Here is a 21,707-nt window from a genome sequence, read left to right as displayed (position 1 = left end):
GGTACGGAAAACGGATCACGCCGAAAAACAAACGCTTTGTCCTAAGCGGTGCATGTTGGTAACAAAGGCGCTCCGCAACAAACGCATGTCAGCCGATGAGAGCAATAAAACAAATACACAAGTTTACAAAATAAAACGAAAGTTGTGAACTTCTGTCAACGGCCAAAATTTTTGAAGCACAATTTAGTGCTGATTTCGAAACCGACCTTCAAAAAATTTTAAGTAGAACAGTTTTTGAGTTTTAGCTCAATATCGAGTTTTGCAACTTTTTAAAATATGTAATTTACTAAAATTAAAAAATATTGCGTTTCGTTCAACCAATTTGGAATCTTTTTCCATAAATTAAAAGCTGAATACAATACCATTCGATCATCTGAATACAGGTTTTGCATCAGATTGATGAAATTCAAGATATTGGCTTGTTTTAGGGACGAACTCCTTAAATTTTAGCAAAATTTCCAAAATTTTTTGAAGAAATGTATTTTTTTCAATAAGAAAAAACCAACTTAAAAATTCTTTCTCGACGTTTATTTGACATATCACATTTAGGCGAGTTACAGTAAAAATTTCAGCTCAATCGGAGCATTGATTACGGAGAATGAAATGTTTGAAGTGAGCGACTTTGCTTAAAAATAGAACAAAAATCGATTTCAAATCATCAGCCTTGTATGAAAAGTCGAAAAAAATTCCGCTCTACTGTAATTTTTTTCTTTTGCGTTTTCGAACTCAGGGCATGATTCTACACCAAAAATGATCATCAGCTTACCGAGTTCAAAAATGCTGTAAACTAGTGATATCGCTTGCCGTGCGTGTGCTGATATCCCGACTTTTCTGCTGAAATTTTCGACCCACATTATCGAATTCATAAGCATTTGGACGAAATAAGACTCTTGCAAACCTCAGAGTTGAGTTTCAGTTGTAAAACAATGCGAAAATCACGGTGTGAATAGAACGAGCCAAATATTCCTACCGTTTTTGTTGTGAACAAACTCGGGAGCGATTTTATCATTATCTGCTAACGAAAAAACAAAGCGTTGTTGCTGTGCCTTCTTTGTTGCCTATTTTTCGCTTGCGGTGGCATATTCTTCGTACACTGTATATCTATAATACTTTAGACCATCCATCTTAAGCAAGTATTTAGTGGACCGAAGACAAAGTTTAGTAGCCAAGTTTATAAGGCTTATTCCACAAATTACTCAAATGGAAAAGAACGTACCTCTGGCACCGACGTACTGATGATTCATTCTCTATTCCAAATGCATCGCCTTGGGAACAACTCGCTAGTGTAGTGTACGGTTTGGGTCAAAAATGACCTTAATGTTCAATTTAACCCTTAATCAGATTCGTTCCATTCTCTTATAACTTGAAAAAAAAAATTAATACCATTTTTTATTAATTATTTATTTGGCATCTTGCCATGTGTGTTTGGGTTACACTGCTAGTTGTTCGAAATTGCAACTTGAGTGGCTGAACGTTGACAAAACGTCTTATGCGGCCATTATCTTCCATGTATTTCTTGAACAACACATAATATGATGTGATAAATATGTATAAAAGGATAAAGTGATGTCTTTGCAACTCTCTTACCCGACGTCTCCATGGACTGCACTAAACAGAAATTGAATAACATCTTTTAACCCTTTGGAGCCGGAGGGGTCATATGTGACCCCAACATAGAACCGGCTGTATAGATTCACTCATTCGATAAAACAGAATACTGTCTTCAGCAAGTTGCTGCAAATTAAGTCCTCTATTAGGAAAAAATGGGCATATTTGCATTTGGGGCTTCATTGATAACCTAGAACATCCTGAAGACCATGGAATTGGGAAAAACGAAATTACTGACATATCAGTTGATCTAAAAGCAGAACTTTGATGTGGGTTACGTTTATATGGATTCGTTTAACCTTTGCCAAGAGTATCAAAAGGCGTTTCATGTTCTAGGATGTTGTAGGTGTTCCAAACTGTCCTATAGAGAAATCCTTCAAATCTACAAGAGTAATTTTATGTATTTTCGCCACAAATAATAGAATTGCATTACCTAGGTACTGGGATCCGTGAAGCTCTTGACATCTACAATTTCATATAGAGACACTATAGGGATATTCCAGGTCAGCCAAACTACCTTGGAGTTCAGAACTTCAGGTTCTACACTCGTAACAAGAGCCATATCTGTTATACTGAGTAACGTTGCATAATCAACCGCAGTTACTGGAGTAATCTGAAGTCTACTAGTTAATTACAAACCTTTGCGACATTCAGGATCGTCCAAATTGTTCTATAATGAAGTCCTTCAAATCTACAAGAATAACTTTATGTGTTTTCGCCATGGATAATAATATTGCATCGTGCACAGCCCTCACTCCGGAAGCACTGATGATGACAAAGACGCATTTTACGCGCAGCTCGAACGCGAGTACGACCGCTGCCCAAACCACGACGTCAAGATCATCATAGGGGATCTAAACGCTCAGGTAGGCCAGGAGGAGGAATTCAGACCGACGATTGGAAAGTTCAGCGCCCACCAGCAAACGAACGAAAATGGCCTACGCCTCATCGATTTCGCCGCCTCCAAGAACATGGCCATTCGTAGCACCTTCTTCCAGCACAGCCTCCCGTATCGTTACACCTGGAGATCACCACAACAAACGGAATCGCAAATCGACCACGTTCTGATTGATGGACGGCACTTCTCCGACATTATCGACGTCAGGACCTATCGTGGCGCTAATATCGACTCCGATCACTACCTGGTGATGGTTAAACTGCGCCCAAAACTCTCCGTTATTAACAACGTAGGGGAACAGAGCCCAAAATGCCAAGATGGGGTAAAATGACCCAACTCATAAAATCATTCCTGAATTGGACTTGATCATTAGTATTGGTGAATGGTGTCAAGATACGTTTGCATCGAACATTCTTCTAGAAGCTAGGCCACGAAACCCACGAAAAATCGTTTGATTTCCCAATGAAAACTGGCAACTTCCGGTTTTTCGTGCTTGCAATTAAGGTTTTCTGGTGATTTTATTAGCAGCCAAGTGTTTCCAACGAGATTGAGGCACGCATGGAGGCGCATGGTTGTTGATGTCTACGCTTTTCATGTTAGGGGTCATTCAAATATTACGACCATCGTTTTGCGAGGAGGGGAGTAACACTCCATTTATTGAGTATACGAAAAAGCGGGACAGAGGGGGGAAAAGGAGTCGGAAATGCCCGAAAACTGATGGACGTAATTTTTGAATGTTTTCATGAAGTGGCATCTTACCCCACGGCAGATGGTCGTTTTGCACCACTTCCGTTTTACGAATCAGTTTTTAAAGCCGCTAAAAATCGATGAAAATACAATAATTTAGTGAATATTTTTGCTGAAGTATCGAGCAAATATTGTCTAGTTGCTGTTACCACTTTGAAAGCCTAACAAATGAGACTAATTACACAAGTTTACAAAATAAAACGAAAGTCGTGAACTTCTGTCAACGACCAAAATTTTTGAAGCACAATTTAGTGCTGATTTCGAAACCGACCTTCAAAAAATTTTAAGTAGAACAGTTTTTGAGTTTTAGCTCAATATCGAGCTTTACAACTTTTCAAAATATGTAATTTACTAAAATTCAAATATATTGCGTTTTGTTCAACCAGTTTTAAATCTTTTTCCATAAATTAAAAGCTGAATACAATACCATTCGATCATCTGAATACAGGTTTTGCGTCAGATTGATGAATTTCAAGATATTGACGAGTTTTAGGGACGATCTCCTTAAATTTTAGCAAAATTCCCAAAATTTTTTGAAGAAATGTATTTTTTTCAGTAAGAAAAAAACAATTTAAAAATTCTTTCTCGACGTGTATTTGACACATCATATGTGGGCGAGTTACAGTAAAAATTTCAGCTCAATCGGAACATTGATTACGGAGAATGAGATGTTTGAAGTGAGCGACTTTGCTTAAAAATAGAACAAAAATCGATTTCAAATCATCAACCTTGTATGGAAAGTCGAAAAAATTTCCACTCTACTGTAATTTTTTTCTTTCGTGTTTTTGAACTCAGGGCATGATTCTACACCAAAAATGATCATCAGCTTACCGAGTTCAAAAATGCTGTAAACTAGTGTTATCATTGAAAACGATGAAAGTTTGAAAAATGGAATTTTACCCCACTTGACCCTACATTACCGGCGGCCGCCCCGGTACGATCTAGAGCGACTGAAGCAACCGGATGTCGCCACCGCATACGCGCAGAATCTCGAGGCAGCGTTGCCGGACGAGGGTGTGCTCGATGTGGCCCCTCTAGAGGACTGCTGGAGTACAGTGAAAGCAGCCATCAACAACGCAGCCGAGAGCACAATCGGGTACGTAGAACGGAGTCGACGAAACGATTGGTTCGACGAGGAGTGCAGAGCGGTTCTGGAGGAGAAGGATGCAGCGCGGGCGGTAATGCTGCAGCATGGAACCCGACAGAATGTGGAGCGATACAGACAGAAGCGGAAACAGCAGACCCGTCTCTTCCGGGAGAAAAAGCGCCGCCTGGAAGAAGCGGGGGGCGAGGAAATGGAACTGCTGTGCCGTTCACAGGAAACACGCAAGTTCTACCAGAAGCTCAACGCATCCCGCAAAGGCTACGTGCCGCAAGCCGAAATATGCAGGGATAAGGAAGGGAGCCTCCTGACGGACAAACGTGAGGTGATCGAAAGGTGGAAGCAGCACTTCGACGAGCACCTGAATGGCGAAGAGAATGTAGGCACGGAGGACCAAGGCAGCGGAGGAAATGACTATGTTGGTGCAGCAGAGGACGGGAACGAACCAACTCCCACGCTGAGGGAAGTTAAGGATGTCATCCACCAGCTCAAAAACAACAAAGCGGCTGGTAAGGACGGTATCGCAGCAGAACTCATCAAGATGGGCCTGGAAAAGTTGGCCACCTGTCTGCACCAGTTAGTAGTCAAGATCTGGGAAACCGAACAGCTACCGGAGGAGTGGAAGGAAGGAATAATCTGTCCCATCCACAAGAAAGGCGACAAGTTAATGTGTGAGAACTTTCGAGCGATCACCGTTTTGAATGCCGCCTACAAAGTGCTATCCCAGATCATCTTCCGTCGTCTTGCACCTAAAGTAAATGAGTTCGTGGGAAGTTACCAAGCCGGTTTCATCGACGGCCGGTCGACAACGGACCAGATCTTCACCGTACGGCAAATCCTCCAGAAATGCCGTGAATACCAGGTCCCAACGCACCACCTGTTCATCGACTTCAAAGCGGCATACGACAGTATCGACCGCACAGAGCTATGGAAAATTATGGACGAGAACAGCTTTCCCGGGAAGCTGACTAGACTGATAAGAGCAACGATGGACGGTGTGCAGAACAGCGTAAGGATTTCGGGTGAGCTATCCAGTTCATTTGAATCTCGACGGGGACTACGACAAGGTGATGGACTTTCCTGCCTACTATTCAACATCGCCCTAAAAGGTGTTATGCGACGAGCCGGGCTCAACAGCCGAGGTACGATCTTCACGAAATCCAGCCAATTTGTCTGTTTTGCGGATGACATGGATATTATTGCCAGAACATTTGGAACGGTGGCAGAACTGTACACCCGCCTGAAACGTGAAGCAGCAAAGGTCGGACTGGTGGTGAATGCGGCTAAGACAAAGTACATGCTGAAGCAAGTTCATCTGATATCCAAGTCGCACAAAATGCCAAAATCACGCTACAAGGGTGAGAAATTAACTTGAATTGAAATCACCACTGCGATTAGTTAACGATCAGCGGGGATGTAAACAACAATGATCATAAAAGTCGCGATTCAAACTCGCAACAAGTTGTAAACTTCACTCAGGGTCGAGGGAAAAATCTGAATGAAATACTTACCTACCCATAAAACTTGAGCATTTTCGACATCCGACGTGCCACAGTAATCTGGAGAACTTCCTAAGAACCCCGTTTCACTTCGGAAGGATCGCAACCTATCCTTTCCTGTCATATTTTGACCACACATCACTCAAGCAACTTCAGCTCGTAGGTAGGGAATGTGTGCCATCAGTAATCTCATGCTCCCATTTCCATCCTATTCGAAAACAAGCGATTACGGCACCGAATGACTCCGTTCTTTTTGTTTTCATGGGTGCTCACTTCTAACAAAAAATACAAAAATAAGAAACAAAACAAACAGCGCTTCAATCCCTTGTTTTTCGTGGGATGAAAATGGGAGCCACATGCTTAATAAGGGAACCAATCCTACATATCTTTTTACTCTTTCACTAGCCAGGATAGCACATTTTCCACGCAAATCATTCACAATTGAAAATATTTTATCCACACGGGTTCTTTTTTATTGCATTTTTGCCCTTCGGCAGCTGGAACGGACCGCACTCGTAGGCTACTGTAGCTCCTTATACTCCTCCAGCACCGCGAGCTCCTGGGCCTGTTCCAACCAGCCACCGCTTGAACGGCAGACATAGTTTGGTAAATTATTATTTTTCTCTGGTGGGCAATAAAACTACCGTGGTTCTGGGAAAGCAAAATTAATCACTTGAGCACTATTTTCTCACTGCAATCTTCAAGATTTCTCACTTATCCTGGGTGTCACGTTTAAATCACGAAGGTAGAACATTTCGGGTTGCGGAACTTTTCCATTCGATATCCAGCAGGAGCTTCCGGATCAACTGCCCTGGGTCGATGTGTTGTGTATTTTTCCAGTGACCGAAATGCTGATCTCCCCGCCGAAAGTTTATTCGGGATGATGCTTGGGGCGACATTAAAATTACCGGATTCAACCAGCCACAATACTGCACCTTTTCGCGATTGGACGTCGAATTCCATGTTTCTCGCGCGCGATTTGTTTTGAACTGAGAGGCGCACAAGGAGAAGTCGAATGCATAATCTGACAGATCATATTTCATGCTAGAATAGTATCGGCAAAAATCGTGAGGACTTGTAAAAGTTTCCTTCTTAACTTTGTATATGACGGAGGGAGTCGTGGAGTTTGAAAATCAAAATAGGTAAAAAACCTTACAAGTGCATATGTAAGTGATTGGTACAGTGGTATAGGGCGGTATTCCTAATCTGAAGGTTATGAGATCAAATCTGATTTATATTATTTGTTTTTTTTTCGCGAATTTTGCATCATCGTATAATTGGTCAAAGAGAGTCATGGAAAGTCGTCTGAAGTATGTATATGGCCTCCACTTTGGTACGCATATAGCAGTTTTGTGCATCTTATACGAGTGAGTTAATTCTTATATAGTGATGTATATCACAAATTATATGGACCAAAATGTTTACTGGGTACTGAGGTGGGACTGAGCGAGACAGGACAAGCCTTGGCAGCAATGTTACGATAGACGGGGATACTTTCGAGATGGTAGAAGAATTCGTCTACCTCGGTTCCTTGCTAACGGCTGACAATAACGTGAGCCGTGAAATACGAAGGCGCATCATCAGTGGAAGTCGTGCCTACTATGGGCTCCAGAAGAAACTGCGGTCAAAAAAGATTCACCCCCGCACCAAATGTACCATGTACAAGACGTTAATAAGACCGGTGGTTCTCTACGGACACGAGACATGGACGATGCTCGAGGAGGACCTGCAAGCACTCGGAGTTTTCGAGCGACGGGTGCTAAGGACGATCTTCGGCGGTGTGCAGGAGAACGGTGTGTGGCGGAGAAGTATCAACCACGAGCTCGCTGCACTTTACGGTGAACCCAGCATCCAGAAGGTGGCCAAAACCGGAAGGATACGGTGGGCAAGGCATGTTGCAAGAATGCCGGACAACAACCCTGCAAAGCTGGTGTTTGCAACTGATCCGGTTGGCACAAGAAGGCGTGGAGCGCAGAGAGCACGATGGGCGGACCAGGTGGAGCGTGATCTGGCGAGTGTTGGGCGTGACCGAGGATGGAGAGCTGCAGCTGCAAATCGAGTATTATGGCGGCAAATTGTTGATTCAGTATTATCATGAATTTGATGTGAACTAAATAAATGAAATGAAATAATATTGCATAATCTGCTGGGAACTGCGAAACTCTTGAAATCTCAAATGCCATTTAGAGACCCTAACTTCAGGTCTACACTCGCAACAACAGTCCTATCTGCTATTCTGAGTAACGATGCATATTCATTCGTGATTACTGGACCAATCTTAAGTCTACTTGTTTACTATAAACCTTTGAGAAAATCAGGTTCGTCAAAACTGTTTTATAATGAAGTCTTCAAATCAATAAGAAAAATTTTATGTTTTCACCATAAATAATAGCATTGCATAATCTGTTGAGATCCGTGAAGCTTTTGCTATCTCAATTGTCATTTGGCGACACCATGGTCATATTCCAGGTCAGCCAAACTATCTTGGAGTTTAGAACTCGTAACATCAGCTATATCTGACATACTGAGTAACGTTTCATAATCAATCGCGGTTTCATAATAACAACCTGAAGTATATTATTTATTATTTTAAACCTTCGGGACAGTCGTCCCAAACTATCCTGAAGTTCAGCTCTTGAGTAACAATAGTTATTCTCAGGATAAACTTTAAACTGTAATCTTTAATCGCCCTGGCATATCATGAGTTATTTCAAGATAGTTTTGAGATATTCCAGATCAACACTACTCCGGAGACCATGGCTTCAGATCTACACTTGGGATAATACCTTTTGCCACTACGTTAAGTAGTGTTACATAATCCACCGTACTTGCAAAGTAGTTGAAGGAAAAATAAGCGTTGTTATATATTTTTGGGATATTATGGGCTTCCTTACTGTTATGAAGCTTAGTTGATAAAAACAACCACTATGACATGAAGCGATTTCGTTTCAGATAGTAATATTACACATTTTTTTTTGGTAATTTAGGTATGTCGTCGTCTCTGGTTGTATTCTGTGAGCTCTAGTAAGTATAACATATTATACAACATAACTCTATATATAGCCAAAACAGAAACTTTAATTGCTGTAGATGCTAGATATTAAACATCATAATAGTTTGGATGGCCCCGGCTGATCTTATGATGTCTATTGAGCATTCAGAAGATTAATTGGACATATAGATTATAAACCTATATAGATTTTCAAATCGTAACTTTGTATAATGAAGGAAACCACCGTTACACCCGTAAATTTAAGATCTAAACCTAAGAACAGATTGGATGATCTAGGATATCGCGACTGATCTGATACTGTCTATTGAACTTTCAGAAGACTTACTGGTCATGTTAGATTACAAATCGTAGCTTTGTATACTGAAAGAAGTCATAGTTTCAACCGTTACAAGATCAGTTTGAATGATCTAAGATATCCCGACTTATCTGATATTGTCTATTGAATTTTCAGAAGACTCACTGGACATGATCGATTACAAATCGTAGCTTTGTATAATAAAATAAGTTACCGATGCACACCAGAAGACTTTAGGATCTAAACTCAAGAATAGTTTGGATGGCCTAGTATATCCAGGAAATATTCTGCATGACATTCTACCCTTTTTATACCAAAACAACAGAAAAACGTAGAAAAAGTTCCATAATAACGCTTGGAAAAGACGTGGGGTTAATTGGGCATACACACTAATTGTCCTTTGCCAGCCCCAGCTGATTCAAAATTCAAAACGAGCGGGAATAAAGCAATGCTACAATAGTCTACGATAATTTTACCTATGACCTGCTTTATGCCAATAGTAGCTACGAAGATATTCTGGCACGGTAAAGACTCAATATTTTGCGTAAACCTCATTGAAATCATTAGTAGCGGTGCATCGGCCAGGCTGCGAGCAACCTCAGGGAAGATCGTGTACTTAACCAATTCCGGTGAACATTGGTCTAAACTTGAAAATACCTTGCAAAAATACCAAATCTTAGTACAAACTCAGTTGATTTTAATTATTTTGCATTCTTCTGCCGAAATTTGCACAGCCGAACGATCGGCAATCGAATTTTAACTGATACATAATGACAATGATGATGATGCCCGACAGCAGTGAGCTGTCCACCCAATGTGATTTGATCAAGCAAAACATTATAATCGTATTACTTTGTACCGGCTTTTTGAACCCTTTAAGCAAAATACCCTCTATTCTTCTAGGCATCACAAATTTATTATGTAACGTTAAAATCTTAATTTTCTGATCCCCCTCATCCCTCATCTAGATGTTCGCCATCCGTCAGGTGTTGCAGAAATGCCGCGAACACAACGTGCCCACACATCACTTGTTCATCGATTTTAAATCGGCGTATGATACAATCGATCGAGAACAGCTATGGCAGATTATTCACGAATACGGATAAACTGATACGATTGATCAAGGCGACGATGGATCGAGTGATGTGCGTAGTTTGAGTATCAGGGACACTCTCGAGTCCCTTCGAATCTCGCAGAGAGTTACGGCAAGGTTATGGTCTTTCGTGCTTGCTGTTCAACATTGCTTTAGAGGGTGTAATAAGGAGAGCGGGGATAAACACGAGTGGGACGATTTTCACGAAGTCCGTTCAGGTGCTTGGTTTCGCCGATGATATTGATATTATTGCTCGTAAATTTGAGACGATGGCGGAAACGTACATTCGACTAAAGAGCGAGGCCAGGCGAATCGCTCGGCTAGTCATTAATGAGTCGAAGACAAAGTACATGACGTCAAAGGGCTCCAGGGAGAAATCACCGTGCCCGCCACCCCGAATTTCTATCGACGGTGATGAAATCGAAGTAGTTGAAGAATTCGTGTATGTGTGGTACTGAATCTGCATTGTTATTCGACTAGACTTCCAATGCACGCTAGTAGCACATGGCCTGCCAAATCCATATCAAGCAATCTAGTAGGCGCGCAAACTGTCGTCGCATCACTACTTCGCGAACGTCAAAGTGTCAACAGAAGTAACTTCCTGGGGGCACCCGCTTGTCCACGATAATTCCAAGCTCCACAGTGTACTTGGGCTCACTGGTGACCGCCGACAACGACACCAGCAGAGAAATTCAGAGGCGCATTGGGGCAGGAAATCGTGCTTACTTTGGACTCCGTGGAACTCTAAGATCAACTAAAGTTCACCGTCACACGAAGTTAACTATCCACAAAACGCTGATTAGATCGGAAGTCCTCTATGGGCACGAAGCATGGACGCACCCTTGGAGTTTTCGAACGTAAGCACAACAACTACCATCTACGGCGGAGTACAGATGGAAGACGGGACTTGGAGAAGGCGAATGAACCACGAGCTGCATCAGCTGCTGAGAGAACCAATCATCGTCCACAAATCGGGTGAAAATCGGGAGGCTAAGGTGGACGGGTCACGTCTTCAGGATGTCGGATAGCATCCCGAATAAAATGGTTCTCGAGAGTCATCCGACCGGCACAAGAAAACGTGGTGCGCAGGGAGCGAAGACTCGATCAGGTGGAGGACGATCTGTGGACCCTTCGCAGAGTGTTGGTGTTGAACTGGACACGCAGCCATGGACCGAGCAGAACGGAGACGACCCCTATATACAGCAGAGGTCACTCTGGCCTCAGTCAGACCGGTAGGATAAGTAAACTGAGAGGCAGGTTTTATTCTAGTTGCGATGAGCAACGAGTGATCCGATATTGCTCAAATTCGGTAGAATAATTAGACCCGTAATTTTTTATCTCGCTTATTTTGAAAAGAGGGTGGTCCAAAAATGACATTTCTCTTTTTTAATTAGCGAGCCGTCATAACCCAGTGACCAATTTGCAATCTTTTTTCAAGAATGAAAAGATTATTAGTTTTAGATTTAAGAAAAAATATCACGAAAAAAATTAGTAATATATAATATGTAAAAATGTTTATTTTTTATGATTTTCACACTGTTGGACCACAACGGCTTTACATTTTTATATTTTTAACGAAACTTTATTTTCACATAACATATCGAAAAAGTTGCAATGTTTTTCTAGTTGTTTTTGAGCTGCAATTTTTGGAAAATTCAAGTTTTGTGCTCATATATGAATGGAATGATCATGCGTCTCCATCGCTTTAAAAACGCCGTTATTTTTTTTTTTACTTTTATATGGGCTACTGGGTGAACTTCAGTTAGAAAAACATACCAGCGTCTGCTGAAGAGTTATAATCCTTCAAGAATTGCTTCAGGCATTCCTTCAGAAGGTCTTTCTGAATTTTTTCATAAATTCATTCTGATTTTACTACGGAAGTGTCTTCTCAGATTCCTCCTAAAGTTCTTCTGCTCCTTCTCTATTTTTCTGGAATTCCTCCGGAAGTGCCTTATGAGATTGATCCAAGAGTTCTTTCTTAAATTTATCCAGAGTTCCTTCAATTTCCCTAGGAGTTAATGCTGAAATTACTCCAACAGTTCTTCCAAGATGTTCCAAGATTGACCAGAAGTTGCATCTTGGATTTAACCAAGAGTTTCTTTAAAGATTCCTCTTTCTGGGAATTGCAACCGTGTTTTTTTTCGGCATTTCTCCAGAAGTTCCTTCCGGAATTCACTCCTTCCTTTTATAATTTCTTCAAGAGCTTTCTGGGATTTTTCAAGGAATTTCCTCAGATGCCGGGGGAATTCTGGAGTGATTCTGGAAAATTCCTATATGAAGGTCCCATTAGACATGACACATATTTGGTCAAACAAGTCCAACAAATGACCAACACATCGTGAATCATAACAACCTTGGATAAATGTCGGACTTCAATGTAAATATTTGGCTCAATGGCTCCTTGAGTGATTCAATTGATATTTACCCAGGGGTCTATCCAGGATTCCTTCAAAAGTTTGCACTGTGATTCTTCCAGGTTTTTAGGTTTTTTCTGATATACCTAAAGAGGTTTCATTTGACATGCATCCAGGCGCAATCTACCAGGAATTATTTTTGTGATACCTCTAGGAATTCCTTCTGTGGTTTCTATAAAGGTTCCTTCAGGGAATGGGATTCCTTTTGTAATGTCTTCAGAAGTACTTTTACCCAGGATTCCCATAAGGAAATCCTGGAGAAATGTAATCTCAGAAGAAGCTTTTGAAGGTAACCCAGAACGAACATCTGGATAAATTTATACATAACTCCAGTAGTTTTCCTAGTAGTTTTCCCAGTAATTTTCATAAAAAAATATTTTGGTGTTCCTCCTCCATCACCGAGATGCGATCCCTATGTCATTCCGGAAGGAGTTCCTAAAAGAATTCCGGAATAAGTTCTTGAAGGAATCCCCCAAGAAGTTTTTCTTAGGAGAATACCTGGAAGGAACTGGTGGGGGAGAATCGACTGTATTCTGCGCAACTCGGATTTTGACGGCTACGAGGTCTTGCTAAATCAAAACGAGTTGTTATATAACAACTCGTTTTGATTTAAAAAGACTGCGTAGCCGTCAAAATCCGAGTTACCTGGAAGGAACTTCTTAAGCAATCCCAAAAAGAACTTTTGGAGGAAACCTGGAATAATTCCAGGGACCATTCTTGAAAGGATCCCACAAGAATCTTTTAGTGTAATATCCGGAGAAAATCCTGAAGGAATTCCAGGAGAAAGTATGGGAGAAATTCATGAAGGAATTTTAGAAGGAATCTCCTATTGATTCCCAATAAGAGCTAAAAGTTCTTGGTGAAATCCAGGAGAGATCTCCTGGATCAATCCTAGAAATGACTCTAGGAGAAATCTCAGAAGTAACTTCTTGAGAGATCCCGGAAGAAACTCCTTGAGGAATCACAGAAGGAACTCCTTCAGGAATCCAGGAGAAAAATACTGGAAGAATCCCGGAAGGAATTCCTCGAATTCCTTAGGAATTTTCAAACGATGAATCTCAGAAGAAAATCCTTGAAAATCCCAGAAGACTCTTGATAAATCCTTAAAGGAAGGAGTGAGTGACGGAAGAAATCACGATTGATATTCCCAGAAGGATAAATCTTTGAAGGATCTCTTGGATAAATCCCAGAAGCAACTTCTTGCCAATTTCGGAAAATTTTGGAGGAATTCCAGAAGGAACTTCAGGAGGTATTTCGTAACAGAACTTCTGTGGAAATCTTCGAAGCAGTTCAGGAAGGACTCTAAGAAAGAACTCCTTTAAAACTCACAGAAGAAATTTTTGAGGAGTTCCCAAAAGAAGAACTCATGGGAAAAACGTCTCTGCAATCTTCGCTATAATATGTTGGTGGAGGCAACTCTACCCCACTGTTTTTTAAATAGATCAAACCCCCAGTGATTAAAACGACAAGCTAGCTTAAAATCAGTAGGTTTATTTAATCTTTTGTTGTATTAGTTACTCTTATTGTTATAACTTATAATTTTTTGTACTGATTTCAATCTCCGTTTCTCCAGTTTCATTTGTTAGCCTAAACAAGATTTTTGCACATCGTAAAACAGACATCTTAGCAAAATTATATGCATCTTGTTTGTATTTATGCTGCGTCTATCCAATCTCCGTAATTGCCTTCGTTTGTCGGCTTCCGCAGGAAGAAAAACACACTTCCTGCATTCTATGCGCATGCATTTACTGTCGCATTCCGAGCATCCTTCATTCCAATTTATAACCACTTATGCACGCCAAATCCAATTCATCGTACTCACGAAGGATACAAATTTACGCGCCATCGTTTTACTGCTCTCGCACACCCCCATCGTCGGAGCAATAACAATGATAATAACAAAATAATAATCATGCTGAAGGGTGGCTGAGTCGAATCGTGGTGAAGCGTTGAAGTGCTTCCACCACCACGCATCGTTAGCGTCCTCAGACAGGAGGAGGCGGGAAAAGCTTTATGAATGAGCATGTGAAACCACACCGGCACCGCCACGCGTCCTCATTTGTCGGTTCTTGAGCGAGCGGAGCGTGTGCGTGTGAGCATCATCGAATTAATCATATATCCTCGAATCAATTAAGTTAATTGCATAACTTTAGCAGCAGTATCCACAAACATGCGGCATCCATAAACATCATCTCCTACGGAAAGCTCATCCCAAGCCAGGCACATGGTACCCTAGACTAAATTTTCACGAGGCCTTCCATTTCGGTGGTGATGATGACGACAACGACGATGACCATGATGACGGTGGGTGTTGACAATGACGAGGACGAGGCCGAGTGTATCCCTCCGGCGGCGCTGTCGACAATGTGCGACGACATAAAGCACCGAGAAACAGTAACAAGCCAAGGAAAACAGCCAGCTCTTCGGACCGAACAAAAGTAGGCCGGACAGCCAGCAGCCGGATATGAACGGGAAGATAAAAGTTTGTCCCATGAGTGCCGTCGTCTCATCATGGCCTGCTACTCTGGGTTGGGATGGAGCTAGCGCACAGGAAGGATCCTAGTACAGTCGGGTCGGGAGCACACTCTTCGTAGTGTTTCTTGTTGACTCTTGAAGATGCTCCAGAGCAGGGCCAACACGACCAAGGACATGTCTGTCATGGGCGGAAATCAGGCACAGACACACACACACAGGGAGACGGTAGTCGGTATCCGGTTAGTCTATGCGACGCGGTAAAAGGACACTAATGGAGTTAGTGACGAATTAAATAACTTTTGCTGCCTCGCAGGATGCGCACTGATCATCTTTTGATGTGATTCGGGATACTCAATTATGGCATGGGAGATGCTACGTTGATGAATAGACCTGTGCGCTGACTATATTTTGATCGGCGATGGCGTGAGGGCCATTTTCGGCCGGCGGCGGCGGCGGCGTGAATCGGCGTGACCAAAATTTGACCATAATGTCAACATTGGCAAAACAAAGAAGTTGTCATTACGCTCTAGAATTTGTAGTCAAAGCTTTTTTATTACTATTGATGACAAAAAACTATTACGTTTGAATGAATATCTCTTTTATTTTTCTTTCGGGACCATCACTGCGACCAGTGATTAGACTTATTGTGACATTACCCGTATCCTTAGTGTAGTGCATGTTGCATTACTCCATTGAAAATGAAGGGCAATAAAGTATCGATTTTGCAGTTCTGTTTTCTTAGAACCTTCAGAATGTGCAATGGTGCATTTTTTATCTGTATTAACGAGATTTTTAGCCCCAGGCTAGTTCATCTCGGGACCCACGCTTTACTTCCCTTCCGAAGGAAGAACTCACATTTTTTGTGAGTTTGTCGGAAGTGGGATTCGATCCCAGGTCCTCGGTGTGATAGTCAAGTGGTCTAACCATCACACCAGGTCCGCTCCACAATGGTGCATTGTGTACCTCTTCACTGTACCTTGCGCTGTTCTGCAGTCCTACCCCGAGTATGCGTATCTGCCATACGCATCATCTTCTTTGCGTATACTGCTGATTGACAGTTCTCGACATGTATTATGTTTCCAGTTCAAAACCGAATTAGCGACATTTTTTCTTTTACTTGCGCTGCTTTTGTCTTGCGTTAAACACAATGTCGGAAGTGGGGCGCTGTATTCTACACCTGGTATTCTATACAGCGCCCCACTTCCGACATAGTGTATAACGCAAGGCAAAAGCAGCGGAAGTAAAAGAAAAAATGTCGCTAATTCGGTTTTGAACTGGAAACACAATACTTCAGTTCTATTTAGACTATCGAACGGGCTAGTTATATAATGCGTTTGTTTTAACTTTTCAATAAAGTGCCCGTGTTTTTATAACGTGATTTCGCGAGTTCCCCCGTATATTATCGTCTACGAATTTCCGAGTACGTTGTATTCCACTGCGTTGGCCTCCGGACTCTGCTCGCCGTCAGGTTACGGTCTCAGTTTGGAACGGATTCGATCTCGGGAAGATTCGATCAGGAAAAATCGAATGGTGTAAAGGGCTGACTCAATTGTGCCCCGGTAGTCGATCGGGTGAAGAAAAGTTCGGTTAGTGGCTGAAAGTTAACCATGGCCGATGCGAAATTCACTATTCCCAAGCTGAAAGGTATTACATAACTAGCAGACTTGGAAGGTGCGACTAGAATCTGCTAGCGCGCGAATATTTGTGGCACGTCATCGAAAACGACATTCCACAAGAAGATGTGGAAAAGTGAGGATCGAAAGGCAACGATGATTCTACTGCTGGAGGACAGTCAACTCCCACTAGTTCCGCAACTGTGTGCACGCGAAAAATGCATACGATGCACTCAGAAGTTACCACTAGAAGACTACACGTTCGATTCGTGTATCACTACTGAAGCAGATTTGCTCCACCAATCTGTCCGATAACGGTGATGTCGAAAAACATCTCCACGAGTTTGACGATATCTTCGATCGCCTGGATGCTGCCGGGATGAAGTTGGACAAAGATACGAAGATCTGTATGTTATTACGGAGTCTTCCTGCCTCCTTCGATGGTTTGGTAACTGCCCTCGATAGTCGTTCCGACGATGATATTTCGCTGGATGTGGTGAAATCAAAGCTGGTGGACGAATATAATCGGCAATTGGAACGAAGAGGTGGATCAGCGAAGGTGGAACGAGCGATGAGGTCAGATGTGCGGTATGGTGATGGCAAGCCGGATAGGGAATCGAGAACTTGCCACTACTGCAAGAAGTCCGGCCACATTAAGCGAAACTGCCGGAAGTTTTTGTCGGCGCATAAGAAAGACGAAAATCATCCGCATTTCAGACAAGACTCGGATGGGCCTCCGAAGGCCAAAGCAGCGCAGAATGACGAAAGGCGTGGCGTTCAATGTCGGTGGTGAAAGTTCGTCGAGCTGGGTGATAGATAGTGGTGCCAGTGCGGATATGTCTAAGGACAAGTTGTTTTTTGGGTCGTTAAGTGAATTTGCTGGTGGTTTTATCACCCTGGCCGACGGGAAGAAGACCCAAATCGAGGGTGAAGGTTGCGGAGTAATCCACGGTGTCGACGCCTCATTAATTTGTTATCGATTTTTATCCAGAATGAAAATCTTTGATCATGATGATTACACTATTCGATGGGCATCACTGCAATTTGCCTTGAAACATAGTAGCCATGATTTATGTGCGCTATCTTTGGCGCCATGTGCAGCAATGTTGCCTGCTGGGAAGCTGAACGATCACTGTTAAAGTTTCTGCAGTTGGATAACAATCGATAACTAATTAATGAGGCGTCCGATTTGAATGTGGTCTTCGGCAAAGTTGTAGCTGATAGAGTAGCCTAGGAGAACCAAGGGTCAACTAACACTCTAGTGCACTTGGGGAAATGCTACGGTCAATTGAATGAAAAACGTCCTTTTCCCATAGTAATTCCCATACAAACTTTGAAGAGCTTGTGCACTCTCAATTTTCAACCAAATCAGCTCATTTTTTGGGAGAAGGCGTAGAATCTGGTTATGAATCGAATAAGCGGTGTGGAGCAAAAACGATTTTTTGAACCACGCTAATGACTATAGCTCACGGTTACGTACCTGTTGAAGAACAAGAATGAGGCGGCTGGCAACATCAGGGATTACGTGCGGTGGGTGAGCAACATCTTCGGGCGAAAACCTCGCATTGTACGCTCCGATGGCGGGGGAGAGTTTGACAATAAGGAGCTTCGGGCGTTCTACAAATCCGAAGGAATTCAGCCACAGTTTACAACCCCCTACTCCCCGCAACAAAACGGCATCGCTGAACGCAAAAACCGCTCCCTTACCGAGATGGCGACTTGTATGCTGGTGGACGCTGGTTTGGAGAAGCGCTACTGGGGCGAAGCGATGCTGACTGCCACGTACCTTCAAAATCGGCTCCCATCTAGGTCTATCCAGACAACATCATACCAGATGTGGTGGGGCCGGAAACCGGACTTGAGTAATCTCCGGATTTTTGGATGCCAGGCGTACGTGCACGTGCCTGACTCGAAGCGGAAGAAGTTAGACAGCAAAGCGACCAAACTGACGTTTATCGGGTACGCGATGGAACAAAAGGGTTACCGATTCGTTGACCTTGAGACGGATCAGGTGACCATTAGTATGGGACACGCTTGTATGGAAAAAATGAATCCTCGCTCCAGTCAACTTTTTAGTTTTAATTTAGGTCCCATATGAACTGTACAAAATTTCAGCGCAATCGGTGAAACTATAATTTAGCGCAAGCGCTTCAAAGTTTGCATAGGATTTACTATGGGAAAAGTTACACTTTCAAACAAAAAATCCCAGAGGTCGCCCTTTGTCCCCTTAATTAAAATCGATCAACGCTTCTCGTAGAAAAATCATTTTTGAAACTTTCCTTCGAAGACCGCAAAACGATTGGATGCTTGTGGAAAAAGTTATTGATTTATTACTGATTTGTGATTCAACGAACGGCTTTTTGTTTTGTTTTATCAGCAGCACTGCTGCTGCCGTTGTTGCATGGGGTGCCGGGAGGCATCACCACCCCCAGAAACAGTAGCAGCAAAGGCAGCAGCTACAGTGCTGCTAATAAAACAAAACAAAAAGCCGTTCGTTGGATCACTAATCGGTTATAAATCAATAACTTTTTTCACAATCGTCCAATCGTTTTGCGGTCTTCGAAGGAAAGTTTCATGAATGATTTTTCTACAAGAAGCGTTGATCGATTTGAATTAAGGAGACAAGGGGCGACCTCTGGGATTTTTTATCTGAAAGTGTAACTTTTCCCATAGTAAATCCTATGAAAACTTTGAAGCGCTTGTGCTAAATTATAGTTTCACCGATTGGGCTGAAATTTTGCACAGTTCATATGGGACCTAAATGGAATCAAAAAAGTCGACTGGAGCGAGAATTTGATGTACACTGTGGTGCATAATTGATCGGACAAACGCCGATTTTCATACAAAATGGCCGAATTTGAGATGCTGTAACTATGGTTTGCTTTGATGGATTGAGCTCAATTTTTGACACGGAACTACAAATATGCTGAATTTTGTGTATACAAAGTATAAAATGTTTTCGTTCACAGGTCTGGGCGTGGCAAGGCGTTGAAAATATTGCAAAAGTGATCGGACAGCGGCACGCGTGTAAATCAAAGGGGTACCGCTGTCCGATCACTTTTGCAATATTTTCAACGCCTTGCCACGCCCAGACCTGTGAACGAAAACATTTTATACTTTGTATACACAAAATTCAGCATATTTGTAGTTCCGTGTCAAAAATTGAGCTCAATCCAACAAAGCAAACCATAGTTACAGCATCTTAAACTTGGCCATTTTGTATGAAAATCGGCGTTTGTCCGATCAATTATGCACCACAGTGTATGTCCCATACTACCCAAGTAGCACCTGCAACTAAAATGGAAATGATCATCGTTGCAAACATGTTGCAACTGAGTTTTCATGAAACAAACAAAATTAAAACCTATTAAAATCCTGTTGTTAATGCCAAACTGAGGTGTAACAGTTTTATAACAACTAGCAAAATGAAAACAAACGTCATCATTAGTTGAAACTTGCGAAACCAATTTGTAACTGAAGTATAATCTGATTGCTTCAACGAATCTTAGTTACAACCGTTTACAAACCAAATCAACCAAAACATTGATTCTGATTGTTATAAACATGTTGCACCTGGAACTTATTTAGAACATAACTAACAATTTTGACAGGAGAGATAGAAGTTCCAAAATGGGCGGCAAAATGTTTTTGTGATCACGAAAAATATAAAATGCACTATAAAAAACAAAATTTTTCAAAAATAACGAAATCATGTACAAATAAAATGTAACCTTTTCTTCATAAATGTATCGACATATTCCAAATTTTATAAAATTAAAGTGGTAAAATAGAAAAAAAAAATCTGATTGGAAGTATAATATTGACCCAATAAAAAAAATTCTGGCTCATTTTCGCAGTACTGAACGACTGGTACCAACCACTGGGAAGATTTGAATATATGGGGTTTTGAGAAATCTAACGTAACGTACAAAAATATTAGGAGTTTCCCACGAAAAATTTTACAATGGGTTTACATTTTTTTTTTACAAAAAACATGAAATTTTCGGAACGTAATGAATTCAAAGCCTTTTGCCGACGTAAATGGGAAGTACACGTCCAAGTGTCTACTCTTTTGGTTATTTATGTCCTACATGGAAAATTCAAACTACCTTATTCTGGGTCGATTTCACCCTAAAATGAGTATATCAAATTGATTAGTTACCCAAAATAAGGTTGTTTTTCCTCTCTCCCCCACAGATGTTGTCGTAAGTAAATAGAGATGCGTCTATCCAATGGGGGTCCTTGAGGCCAATAAGCCAATTTTGGGTAAATGAAGATTTACCTAAATTTGGGTTGAATGAAGGGGGTCTTGGGTTGAATTTACCAACACTTGAATATATTTTTAGTTGGAGGTAAAGTCAATTTACCTTGCGTGGGTTTAATCGATTCACTCAAATGTTGCCTTATTGGGCCGAACTATTGCGTTAAAAGAATCCAATTTTTGGTAGTTTGGCGGTTACGTGTACCACGTGCAGCATTGTTGTACTTTGTCAATACGGATTCCAAGAGACATGATTCAGAAAATAGTATCTTTCTAAATTCTAAAATAAATTTTCAGCATTTTATGGTTGCATTAAACAAGCTGCTGAAATGCACTCCGCCGAAGCAACATGGCGAGTTAATTTTTACCACAAATCCCTAAATTTTCACTCGCAAAATGCTAGGTAGACTGAGGCGCGTTGAGAATACGGAGCTAAAATGCGAAACTTACCGATAAATCTGGACCGGCACACGAATTGACGTTCTCGGTCAGCCTTATTTGCGGCATATTTATGCACACAATTCATTAATCACATGAACGAAACTGTTGATGCATAATAACTGGCAGTGACGAATGTGGTGACTAGCTGACTAGTTGTCGAATCGGTTACCATTTTTTAAGTCGACTATAAGTTGTATCTTGGTTATAATTCGATTGCGTATTGAAACCGTTAATATCATGAATGAATG

This window comes from Aedes albopictus, chromosome 3 (genome assembly GCF_035046485.1).
Source record: "Aedes albopictus strain Foshan chromosome 3, AalbF5, whole genome shotgun sequence".
Classification (NCBI taxonomy): domain Eukaryota; kingdom Metazoa; phylum Arthropoda; class Insecta; order Diptera; family Culicidae; genus Aedes; species Aedes albopictus.
The sequence above is the reverse complement of the archived record's forward strand: the minus strand, read 5'-3'. Positions refer to the sequence as shown.